Raw genomic sequence first — 13,292 nt, 5'->3', positions numbered from 1 at the left:
ATTTGGCTGCATATGCTCCCCCCACCCAACCCAGATCAGACTTTCTCTAAGTGCTCCATGCCACCAGTATGCAGAGAATTACTTAACAAGCAACCTGAGTGGGGAGTGCAGGGTGCTCAATTTATTTCTGGATTATAACCCAGCCCTTAGATACTTGGTATTAATGTTGAAAGAAGCTAACATCTTTAATGATAATCATAGAGTAAAGACAATAATCAACAAATATCTATTGAGTATCTACTATATACAAGAGACACACTGTAAAAAAAGGAGATAAAGTGACCAAAGAAAACTTAAACTGGGCAAGATTTCATGTTGGGAGCCATCTGGGGGCTTGTCTAAGAAGGGAAAGAAGCAAACAGCAGGTGTAGGGGTGGGACGGCCATGTTTAGTGAAAGCAAGCTGATAGCTGACACTCATTTCACAATCTTGGCTCCTACATAACTTTCCAGTCTCACTTCAAAATATATAGTCACACATTTATGATGCCAATCACACTGGTAGCTATTCCCTTTTTCATCTCCCATCCCCATAACCGCACAAGTGGTCCCCCATATTTGGAAACTTCTCAAAGCATGGTTCTAGAGTCACCTCCTAACACAAGGCCTTTCCGGATTTTCAGATGGCCCATTATTAGCATCGGTTTCTTCCTGAAATGACTCTGATGATGTTGTATTCACTAATGTGTGTATATATGCTGCCGACCCCACCCAGAGTGGAGTTCAAAACCAAGAAAATGCTTCCTTTCTATCTAGCCTCAAAGGTGTCTAACAGGTTGAATTAACAATTACACTTCATTCCTGTAACAACTTTTGATAGCCTCTGAGAAAATATGAAAATAGGGCAACATGAAAATATTAAAAAATCCAAACTGAAGCATAAACATACCTATAATATGAATACTAAAAGCCCTACAAAATGCACACTAGCACTAGAAGGCCTGTGCTAGTAGGACTAACCTTATAACAAAATCATTTTGGTAATTCAACAATTTAAAAACAAAAATTCTAGGATGCATTTCAAGACTGGCCCACTGACCTAGTTCAAGACTGAATTCTCTATTACCAAGTAAGAGAGCCAGACTCCAACAAACAATTAAGAGAAAAAAAAAATCTTCTAATTCACTTACTTTACCCATAAAGTCATTCAAAGAGGCAAGAGCACTCATACCCCCACCAAGACAAAACTGTTTAAGCAGACAATAATCCCTCCCTCTTTTCCCTGTGCAGGCCCATAAAACCTGAGTGGTCTTTACTGATCCCTATCTCATAGTGCTTCAAGCTATCCAAGCTTGCCAACTCCAACAGGTAAATTCCTGATCAAAATTTACTTTACTTTGGTTGAATCACACTAGGTGACTGTGGGGCTAATCTGATATACCAAGTTATCTCTGGTCACAAAATAACTGCAGCATAAGAAGAGGAAGAATAAAGAAGAAATTAAACCCTCTGTGTCAAAAAAAGTATTGGAACTTAATTTTTACGCATATAGATTCATAGACGATTGGTTATTTGGTTTGGTTTTGGGGAGAGGAGCAAAGAAGTTGTTTCAGACCTATGATTCTCCCCTCCAATGGAGGGGGGAGATTAAAATATAATTGGGAAATATTTGACAAAGTAAAAATACATAGAACATAGATAATTTTAATATGTTGTTTTCTAGGTCACTGTGGGTAGGCAGGGATCTTTATTGTTTGGTTTAGTGGCCCCATTTCTATTTGAGTTTTGACCCCAATGCTTCAGGAAATTCCAAGATTAGAAAATCCTTCCACCACCCAGAAAAACTATTCTATAACTGATAGTTACAGTGCATTGTCTGGGGATCCTGAGAAGTTTGGTAACTCAGTCATGAATAGTAAGACAACTAGTATGGATCAGGGGAGAACATGAACCAAGATTATCCTCACTCTGGGGCTGGCCTTCTGGTCAGTGAGTCAAGCTGACTCAGCATTTTGGAAAAACATCACTAGCACACACATTTTTTTTCAGGAATGTCCTTTACACATCATGCAGAAAATTGGGGTTCTCCTACACAAGATTTGGAGAATGCTTGCTTAATGTTTTATACCTTCAAAGTCAGTCAAACATTTATTAAATGCCTACTATATGCCAGGCATTATGCTAAGGCTAGAGATAAAAAGGCAGTCCCCTGCTCTCAAAGAGCTCACTGCCTACTGGAAGAAATAACTGGCAAACAGTGTGGTAAGGTAGGGGAAGGGGGTTATGAAAGGTGCAGCAGATTTATATTAGATCCTGGGGGTAATAACAAGCCACTGGAGTTTATTGAGTAGGGGCTGAAGTGGTCAGATCTACACTTTAGGAAGATCACTGTGACAGCTGATGGAGGGTAGGCTGGAGAAGGGAGGGGACAGAAGGGGGCATGAGAAAGAGCATTTATGAAGGTAAAATCAACATGTCTGATTGAATGTAGGGGACGGGATAAGAAAGAGTAAGGAATCAAGGATGCGAAACTGGAAGACTGGGATGATGACAGTAATCCTCAACAATAAGAGAGAAGTTTGGAAGGGAGGAAAGTTTAGGAGAAAAGATAGTGACTTGACTTTGGACATCCTGAGTTTAAGATGTCTACAGGACACCCAGTTAGAAATATTCAATAGGCAGTTAGAAGTGTGAGAATGAAGGTCAGCAGAGATGTTAAAGCTGGATAAACACATCTGCAACTCATCTGCAAAGCCATGACCACTGAATCCACAGGAAATGATGAGAGCACCAAGTGAAATGCTATAAAGAAAGAAGAGGGCCTGGGCCAAGCCCTGTGGGAAACCTTAGGTTAACAAGCATGACCAGAAGATGATCCAAAAGAGAGAGAGAGGAGTGATTGGGAAAGTAGAAGAGTCCGGGGAGAACTGAAGACCATCTCCAGTGCCAGAAGCTGCAGAGAAGTCAAGAATGAGAAAAGACCACTGATTTGGCAATTTGGAAAGAGCAGTTTAAGTTGAGTGATGAGGCTGGGTGTCCCTACACCAGGCTGCCTTCTGAACATGGCTTACTTACCTAAAATGTATAGATTGAGGTGGCAATTACTAGGCTTTGAATTTTAGACAGTGTAGTATAGGACAAGCAACATAGCATAGGACCTGAGGGACAGGAGAAGGAGAAGAGGAGACAAAGACAGACACCAACAGGAAGGAAGAGAGAGAAGGGAGGGGGGAAGAGGGAAGAAGAGAGGCAGCTAGGTGGTACAGTGGATACAGTGCCGGGCCTGGAGTCAAAAAACCTGAGTTCAAAACCGGCCTCAGCCACTTACTAGTTGTATGACCCTTAACCCTGTTTGATTCCGTTTTCTCATTTATAAAATGAGCTGGAGAAAGAAATGGAAAACCACTCTAATATCATTGCTAAGAAAACCCCAAATGGGGTCACAAAGAGTCAGACACCATTGAAATGAATGAACAACAACACAGAAAGGAGAAGGAAAGAGAGAGAATCCTAAATATTTTAGCTCTAGGTTAGCAATACAGCTATCTAAAAGAAGGTGAAGAGTTTTGCCATCTGGTATCACTCTGATGACATGTACTTGAAATGTGATTTTGGAGTAAGAGAAATAGCACACCAGTTCAACAACTAGACTTCACATAAACATCCATGAATATGCTGACTACATGTGGTCAGCCTTGGGATGTTAATTTCTGGCAAGAAAGAAGAGGTACATGGGCATGCTAAAAGAGAATTGGTCATGCTAGAAGAAGGAAGTGAGATTCCCAACCAAAATGGTGAGCCCAATCCTATACATCCACCTTTTTTTAACCCTTGCTTGGAGGTTGAACTATTCCTTCCTTACTCATTAAAACAACTGGAAAGCATAGCAGACAGAAAGTTGGATTTCATATCAGAGAGACCATCAGATCTTCAGACACCAGTTGTATGATACTGAGCACCTCAGCCTCAGTTTCCTCATTTTTTTAAGTAATAATTGTAATAGCAGCTCCCTCAAAGGGTGGTTGTGAAGATCAAATGAGATAGCACATGTAAAGGCCTTTGCAGTTATTTCAGAGCTACATCAATGCTAAATATTATTATTAATAAAATTTCATTAAAAGCTTGAAATAGGGAGGACAAGAACCCAGTGACAAAAGGAAAGCCAGAAATTTCAAGTAGGACACAAACAGATGAGATTGTGATAATTTAATTAAAAGGGAGAAGGATATTAGGAAGCAGAAGATCCCTACAGCCTTTTCCATCTCTACAGATTATAATATAATTTTACCTACCATTCTCTTGGCTCCTTCCCTTCTGTCTACAAATATGCTACGGTCTTTTTTTATCTAATATAAGGTAAGGGGACCAGGGAAATCACAAATGGGTCAGAAGTCCCCGAAGTAATACTGTATGTCTCTTTGTTTGGAAGCAATTAAGTGAGACTTCCCCACAGAATGAAGGCATGCTGAGTGGTTCTATCCTTTCTTTCCCTCTTCAGTTGGGACAGCAGTGAAGTTCCCCAGGATCACAATAGTCCATGAGATTAGAATCCTTGAGGGCCCAGGAACCATGACTTATACCTGAAAGACAAAAGTTTCCTTGACCCTGAACTATGCCACTGGTAATCTTCTCTCCTCTTTTCACTCCTATATCTTCAGGAAGACTGGTATCTTGTTGCATCCAATTTCTTTCCATCATCTAACCTAGCTCACACGTTGACTACCTACAATCTGGCTTCAGTTCCTCTGACCTTAATTCAGAAAGCATTTCAGCAAACTACTACAGATGTGCAAGGCCGTGCACCCAGTAGACAAAGTCAAAACTGAAACCAGGCCACAGCCCTGGATGGACTCTGCTGGGGACAGTAAATACAAAAGATTTGGAAGGAACAAATCCCAATTCTCCTTGACCATTTTGCATCTGATACCGTTGACCACATTGTCCTCTTCTCTACACACTCTTGCCTCGGAACAAGAGTCCCCCTCCAAACTCCCCATGCCTTTGCTCACTCTGTCCCTCATGCACAAATGCTTGCCCCTGCTTCACCTCCCTGCACACAGCTGCAGTACCTGCTTCTCTTCAAGGCTCATCCAAGGTGCCACTTCCTACATAGTCTATCAATAAATATTTACTAGGTGGTTCTATGTACCAGACACTGGGCTAAGAGGAGTGATCCCTGCTCTCTAGGGTTTCCCAATTTAATAGGGGAAATAACATGCAAATAAGCTCAAGTCCAAACAAGCTTATATACAGGATAAATTGGAAACAACCAATAAGGGGAAGTATTTAGAATTAAGAGGGATGGATTTCAGCTGAAACTTGAAGGAAGACAGTTATTAACACTCCCTTCCCCCCTCAAAAAAAAGGGCAGGGGCACATGAGCTATTTTGTATCTATTCTGTATTTACTTTTGTGTTGTCTTTGTATCTCTAAGGTCTAGCTGCCCTAGAACAATATTTAGCACATAATTGGTGCCTAAAAATGCTTAATTCAGTTGAATGAATCATCAATAAAATTAGCAGGTAAAGTACATGACTTCTAAGGTCTCTTCTAACCCTAAAATCCTGATACTACAGAATTATCTCCCTAGTGATACACACACTGATTTTTTTAAATGCTCAAAATTAATAAAATATATACATAAAATAATTGAACTGCAGAAAAATAAAACTGCCATAATCTCTGCACCCCAGAAGCTTACATTCTACTGTGTGTGTGTGTGTGTGTGGTGGGAGGGGATGGGGTGGGGTGGGGGGGGGGGCGCGTGAAGATAATTTGGTGTTATTTTAGTCATGCCCAACTCTTCATGACTCCATCTGGGATTTTCTAGGCAAAGATACTGCAGTGCTTTACCATTTCCTTCTCCAGTTTATTTTACAGATGAGGAAACTGAGGCAAATAGGGTTAAGTGACCCTGCGGCCCAGGGTCACACAGCTAGTAAGCGTCTGAGGCCAGATCTGAACTCAGGAAATGAGTCTTCCTGGCTTCAAGCCCACCCCTCTATTCACTGCACCAGGTGCCACCTGGCTGCATCTAATAGATAAACCGTCCAGTTTGATGAACGATTAGTGATAGGTCTGACTTATAGATTCAAATCACCTTCTACAAGGTATCACTTAGACAGATCCTTGCAGTTGAGTCATCACTGGTAACATTCTAAAGCTCACTTTTATCCAAACCCTAGGGAGAACAGGAAGTTTTCAAGAATGATGTTTTGCCAACATTCCTCTCCATTGCTCACAACTTCTATTTTCCTAAGATTGTGGTCCACACTTGTCAGCCCCATAGCTTCACTGACCAATACTGTTATTGGGAACAACTCCAAGCCTTTGTAAAAGCTATCCATCTTGCCATGCCTAGAATGCCCTTGTCTCCGCATCTTCACCTTAGGCTCAACTTAGGTGCCAGGAGGCCTGTTCAGATCTCCCTGCCACTGCCCTCTCTGCTCTTCAAATTATTTTGTACTTATCCGTGTATCCGTTTCCATCTTCCTCCACCAATCACAATGAGAATGTAGGACAAGAATGTAAAACTGAGGATGAGAACAATTTCCTATCTGTCTTTGGTTTGGTACTGATAACTCCAACACCCTAACATGTGCCATGAAACACAGTCAACACCTAACAGTGAATTTACACGGAGGGTATCACCATTTCCTTCCTGAGTGAGGTCAGTTTTAATCAAGCAACTTATCAAGCACATGGTCTGTGCTACAGAAGAAATCTGAGCTCCTTGAGAACAAGGAGGGTTTTGTTTGGGGTTTTTGTTTTTTCCTTGGGGGAGGGGATTCCTAGAATCTAGAAACATTCTAGACACTAAATTAATATATGTTCAGTTGACTTCAAAGCAGAAGAATTTTTTAAATAAAAAAGTTAAGTTAAATTTTTAAATTAAATTTAATTTTAAGGTAATTTTAAGTTAAATTTAAGTTAAATTTTTAGGTTTAATTGAAAGTTTAGTTATATTTAAGTTAAATTTAACTTTAAATTAAATTCAACATTTATTAAGCATATCTTAATAAATGTTATTTTAAATTTCTATCCATAGGTAGAGGTACTGAATTATATAAAGAAAACAGGGGAAAAACTAATTTCATGGCACTCCCTATCACTGCAGCCACTCAAAAAAAACATGCATTCAGCTCCAACTTCGGGAAGCGGGCCTTCATTTGCCAGCCTTGTTTAACTCAGAGTTGCTATTTGGATGCAATACCTGCTGAGTTCTCTCACAAAAGCTGTTCATCTTTCAGGTCTAATGGATTTCATGTTGTCCATAAGTGTGTACACATTCCATGTACCAATGGTGAGAGGCATCATCTTTGCAAAAGTTTTTGTACATTTATTTTGTGTGTGTGTTTCAATTACAGCGTAGGATCCTCACCTGCTGTGGTAACCTACCCAGGGATAGGATGGGTGAAGCAGACAATTTTTAGGGCACTTTCTCTAGCCCCTTCCTCATGCCAGGAGGTGAGCAGTGTCGTCCTTCAAAAAGGCCCACTCAGATACCCAGGAATCTGCTGCATTCATCCGCTGCTTTTGCCCAGTGAGAAGACGACTCTAAGGCCTGCGCTGCCTGCCTGTGTGCAGGGTTGTGACTACAGCTCCCAGTATATCCACACCTGCTGCTTTGTTAACCATTGTCATAGGACTTTGAGATAGGTAAAAATGGCAAAATGGTATGCCTGATGTCTTTGACTCACACATAGATTGGATTTAAGTGAGGCAGAGTTGCTCAAAGTAGTTGGCCTCACTCTCTCTTCCAGAGTCATCTAGGTCCAGTGTCAAGACAACGTCAAGGTAACTGGAAATAGATCAGAATACTGTGGATGACTTTGGTGTTTTTAATGTCTAACCAAGCTATAAGCACTCCAAAGCACCTACTTCCACTGTCTTCATGGCCCACTGGAACAGAGTGTTCACACCCATCCGTTCCACCGGGGGAAGTTTTCAAATGCCTGGGGTAGATACCCAAGTCCATGATGGGTTTGACACCCATGTTACCCTCAACCTGGTGCAGCCCGGATGCCAAAACAGTTTACCAGGGTGTGGCCTGTGCACGCTCCTCCTGGAGCCATAGGTGAGAGCCGAGTACCAGGTGGACACCAAAGGTGGAAAGCAACCCTGAAAAGGGCTCCACAGCCCTCACCCCAGCGGTCCTAGTTTTCCCTGACACCTACAGACCCCTACAATTCAGCTAAGAGGACTGGGGATAGTGATACCCTGGGAGACTTTAGAAGGATTAAAATAGTATGGAATAACTATTGTGGAGGAAATATGAAAATGGTAGAAGTAGGAAGGCCTGCCTTGCTGCTGGGAGGGCCCAATGGAGAGGAAATAACAGAAGTTTGTGCTGGACCCAGGCGATATGGTTTTGCTATTTTCTCCAGCTCTGTTCAGCAGCACGTGACTGGGAAGCAGCAAACAGTGTGTCATGGTGGGAGTAGTAAAAGGATGGGGTCTTGGCAAGGCATGACCAACAGCAGGATCAGGGACAAGGGACCTGGGAAGGGGAATGGGCTGCAGCTAAATCAGTTCACCCAAGGATCAAGACAGGAAAGGAAAAAGAGTGCATGATAACCTAGGGAAGAACTGTTTGGTGATAATCTCCATCTTCTGTCCAAGGACCAGCCTAGTTAAATATGAAGATGCTTATTATGAGCAGCTGGTCAATAAGAAGAGATGAATTCTTTAACCATGGCAATCCATGAAAACAAAGAAAAAAACATCACATGACCAGTCCTTCTTTTGCTCTGAGGAAAAGCAGTGAGAAAGGGTGGAGAAGGCTAAAAGAACAAGTTTCAAAAAGCTTGTGGACATTCTAAAAGCAATCGATAATCTAAATGTGTCCTTTTTGTACAAGATACCACGAAGGAAGGGAACCACATCAATATTCGTATTTATGCTACAAATCAGACCAGGATAGAGTGGGTTTCATCATCAAGAAACATTATGTCATGGAACATTTGGTCTTCTCACCTTGTAATGCTCATGATGAACTCACAAAATGACTCCCATGAAGATAATTGCAGCACAGGTGACAACAGTATACAAAAATTTTAAACTGCCTCTGGCCAGGGAGACTTTTCAGACGGCAAGTAGGAAAAACAGCCCACATTGTAAGGGAAGTCCAGAGGTGCAGGAAGCAGCCACAAACAGGAGGTCACACTTTAGCTATTAGCCATATCATCTTTGATTCAGGGTTTTTACTAAAAATAAGCCAATTTTTTAAAATTTAAATACAAGATTGAATGTAGAACTAAAAGAAATGGCATGGCTTCAGATTTAAGTGAAAAAAAATTAACTTCTGATTATAAAGATTCTAATGCATCCTAGAACAAGAGCTTTTATTTCTGACAGGTCACTAGATTACAAAGCAAAAAACTAAGGAAATAAAGTTATATTCTTCCTGTGCTAGAAAGCTAGAAAGAAAATTTTTGTCAAAATTACTAACATACTAACATTGACATTCCCCCAGAAGAAAATGTAACCACTAAAGATACAATGATAAATTAAAAATAATACAAGTTCTCTTTACCTTTCAAGGTGAAAATTATTACCATTTACCTGAAAATTTCAGTATTTTAGAAACTAATGACAAACGGCTATCTTTGATTAATTACATGCTAGCCTAAACACAAATAATTTCTTCATATAATTGAGTATAAATATAAATTTCATTTCTCTGATGAAAGTATGGCTATCTCAAAAAGAATCCTATCTACTCTAGAATTCTGAACTACAGATTAAAGCCCAGATACAGCACAATTTTGGAAGATCTACTTCCAATAGTAGTTTGTAACTACTTGGGGAAACTTGGATAAGTCACTCGCCTTGATAAGCTTTAATTTTCTAAATTATGAAACGAAGAGATTGAGCTATAATGATCACTATGAACCCTTCTAGTCCGAAAGTTCTATGACTATTAAACCACCCACTTGCAATGACAGGTACAAAAGGTAGGTACAAAGCAGGAGGACAGAGGGGGTGAAGAAAAGTTCTTCATGCTGCACATGGCTGTTACTTGCACTGGTAGAAGGCTGAAGATTTCCATAAACAATCCTAGCTTACGTGACTACACCACAGAACAGTGAGTTTCCAGACAATTTAATTTTCAAGTTTAGTGATTAGTATACAACTACACTAAAACCTTTGAATTAAACAGTCACACATACACACCCACTGCACTGTCTTCAGCTCATCTGGCTGTACAACTGTTGTCTGATGTGCTCAAAATGGGTTCCAAGTAACCTTCTAAAGGCAAACCCAAGAGCTCCTTTCTTCATTAATTATTTCCACACAATTTCTCCTATCAGAATGGTAGCATAAATTCTGGCATTCTAGAGGAGACCCTGACCAGAGAAAGAATACTGTCACTGTGGTCTAGGTCTCCATGGTCGTGACAATACTCTCCAAACATGGCTCTGCACCTAACTTTTGTAAACTCATAGGCAAAACATTTCTGATGTCCACAGGCAGGATATATTTCTCTTTGCCAGGACTAGTACTGTGAGCAAAATCTACTCACAACCTACCGGCTGATAAGAGACAAAGGCCAGGGAACATTAGTAAATCCAAAAAGCTGATGCATCTACAAAAATCAGGTAGCATGGTCATCTAGCTGCCAAGACAGCAAAGGCCCAATAACTACGAACTTCAAGTCCAAACAATACTATATTTGTGGGGGAAAGACAGACTCTGCTAATAATTCTTTCAAGTGTTCTTAGAATAACATTTTCAAATGAATTGTTGTACTCAATAAAATCTCACTTCAATACTTTTTTGAGGTTAAAATTTTATTTGATAAAATGCTCTACTTTAAAAATACTGACAGGAAAAAAAGGATCACCAACCCAAAAGGGGGATTTAACAAGTTTCAAGTTCATTTATACCAATGTATTGGTCTCTATCTTCTTTATACACACATATATAAATTATTGGAAGTCCTTACCAGAACTACTCTCTCAAAGTCCCATAAATCTCTGATGTGGTAGCAGTACAAACTTTGGTTTTACACCACCTGAAAAACAAACCACATTATGTCACTTTCCCCCCCCACTCTCATTCCTTACAAATGAAATGTTCTATTTAATGGAACATTGCTTACAAAACCAAGCCCATTTGCCACTTGTCTCTTACAGTGATGAATCTTTAAAATGTCCTATCATGACCCTTTTGATTTGTGTGTCAAATTACATTATACTCTAGAAACTAATCATAAATTAGCTAAATGAGCTAAAGTAACCTTCAATGGGTCTGAGTTCAAGTGCACATATGAATACCCTCCCCCCACCCTACATGCATACATGTAACAACAAAGGTTGGGAGGCTATGGGCAGGTAAAGTGAAAATCAATATAAATGCAAATACTAACTGTAACTTCCTTTTCCAGAAAACAAAAGTAAGCTTTGCTATGATATTCTACATCTGTATTCTGAAAAGAGGATTAAAAAAATACACACCAAGATGGCCTTGGGAGCATGTCTCTGTTCTTTAACAACAACAACAACAAAAAGTCTATTTTACCTTTAGTAATAAAAGCTACAAGTTTGCTCTCCATAAAATATATAAACTTAATTCTTTTTAAGTTTAATAGAGATAAAATTGGGGTCAGGAAATTTATGCGTCTTTAAGGCCATTCTTTAAAAGCCCAGTCTAGAGTCAACATGGGGCTCTTGAATGCATCCAAACTTTGGAAATGGAAGTCCCACCTCCCACTTCCCACCTCTAAATTTGATACTTGTATCTTGAAGCTACTATTCCTAGGAAAATGTGCTTTCAGACTACAAAGGAATTTAAGACCCACTGAGGACCAGGATGCTTTAGCTATTTATCCTCTCCAGCCCTATGCCCTAGACCTCCAGCAAAGTGTTAGTTCAGTGGAAAAATGAGGAGCTCCAATGAGCCCCAGCCTGCACAGCAACTGAGCCCCTCCTCTAGGAGCTTACAAAGGAGCTAGAGGCCCACATCTCTGTCTTCTGATGCCCAGTTTGCTAACTTCAATTCCTCTAATCCAATTACTAAAGTTTGCTACTAAAGCCAAAGATCTTTTCAGCCATGTGTGCTTTCAGCAATGGTGCACTTTCTCCAATGAAGATCACACCCCCTCTCAATACAACCTGATTTCCACAAGTTGCTGTGGCTGAACACATATCATCTGGCAGTCAGGCTAGCATGGAGACTCTCCCAAATTTGACAGGTTGGCCCTCGAGTGGCAAACAGCCTGTCCATCAATCACCTAGATCAAAGCCTTGACAGTTTGTTAGGCTTTGTCAAAATTTACACTCTCCTGGAATAAATTCAGGAAACCCAAAGTTGTACCTTCACAACAATGAAGAATCAAAGGAACACTTTAGTGGGAGAAACCCTAAAATGAATTCATAGCTAAATTTAGTCAAGAGGAAAAACAGTTGGCAGCAGCCATTCGGCCCTCGGAGTTCTCTCTCTGTCTCTCTCATTCTTTGTCTCTGTCTCTCTCATTTCATCCCAAGCTCCTCCACGATGCTATGGCCAGTTTTGAGGCCCCACTCAAACTATTCAGATGTCATTCACAACCCTGTTCTATGATGCCCTAGAAGAGCTCTTTGCCACTCTTCTGAATGCTCATATTACTTTCTGGATCTCTTTATATCACAATCTGAATTAGAGTTTACGGACAGGTCTGGAAGCTCTGCAAGGCCAGCAGGGAACAGGTCCATTCCCTTTGATGTCCTAGAAGTTCAGTGAATATTTGAGGATTCAGTGACAGTTTTTCCTCCTGCCCTCTACAAGGGAATGCTGGAAGCACCACACAACTATGCTCAATGAATGCACTACAAATAGGAGACTGAATCTCTGCCATCCTTCTCTTTTCTCCCTTTCCCTTCCCTTCCTTTGCTTTCTCTAGACTAACACAAAGAGGATCTTACCTCACAATTCACTGGGAACAGAAGTTAAATGACGTGAGCTTCCTCTTTTATAAAATGTATTCTACATTCTTAAAGCCCCCAATTCTCTCCTCCTTCATGAAAAGGTAACCCTCCCTTCTTCCCAAGGCCAACTCCGCTACCTGGACTCTAATCCAAATCCCTCCCAAATCATTTCCTTTAGATGGTTCCCACTTGTTACCTTTTCTTATTAATATCTCCCTATTTACTGCTTCCTTCCCTTCCACCTACAAACATGAACAGGTCTTTGGGGCAGTTAGGGAGCGTAACTGGATAGAGCACTGGACCTGGAGTCAGGAGGACCTGAGTTCAAATCCAGTCTCAGACCAGACACTTGACACTAGCTGTGTGACCCTGGGCAAGTCACTTAACCTCAACTGCCTCGCGAAAGAAAGAAAGAAAGAAAGAAAGAAAGAAAGAAAGAAAGAAA

At 40.6% G+C, this 13,292-nt stretch overlaps 1 protein-coding gene across 3 annotated transcripts in view; it reads right to left on the bottom strand.

Annotated features, from left to right (window-relative positions):
* TBL1XR1 (transducin beta like 1 X-linked receptor 1) overlaps positions 1 to 13,292 on the bottom strand; it is a 158,723-nt gene that overhangs the window by 50,842 nt on the left and 94,589 nt on the right. The window contains exons 3-4 of one of the 3 annotated variants that reach the window (XM_027876135.1): positions 10,888 to 10,956; positions 8,916 to 9,145 (exon numbers count right to left, since the gene is read on the bottom strand). The exons of 1 other annotated variant lie outside the window; for it this stretch is intronic. The gene's annotated coding sequence lies outside the window, so the exon portion shown is untranslated. The remainder of the gene's footprint in view (positions 1 to 8,915; positions 9,146 to 10,887; positions 10,957 to 13,292) is intronic. One more of the 3 variants, XM_027876133.1, reaches the window with a different exon arrangement.

The sequence above is a fragment of the Vombatus ursinus genome, unplaced genomic scaffold, assembly GCF_900497805.2.
Source record: "Vombatus ursinus unplaced genomic scaffold, bare-nosed wombat genome assembly UNPS02014810.1, whole genome shotgun sequence".
NCBI classification, from domain to species: Eukaryota; Metazoa; Chordata; class Mammalia; order Diprotodontia; family Vombatidae; genus Vombatus; species Vombatus ursinus.
Note: the sequence above shows the minus strand (reverse complement) of the source record. Positions and strands in the feature narration are given on the sequence as shown.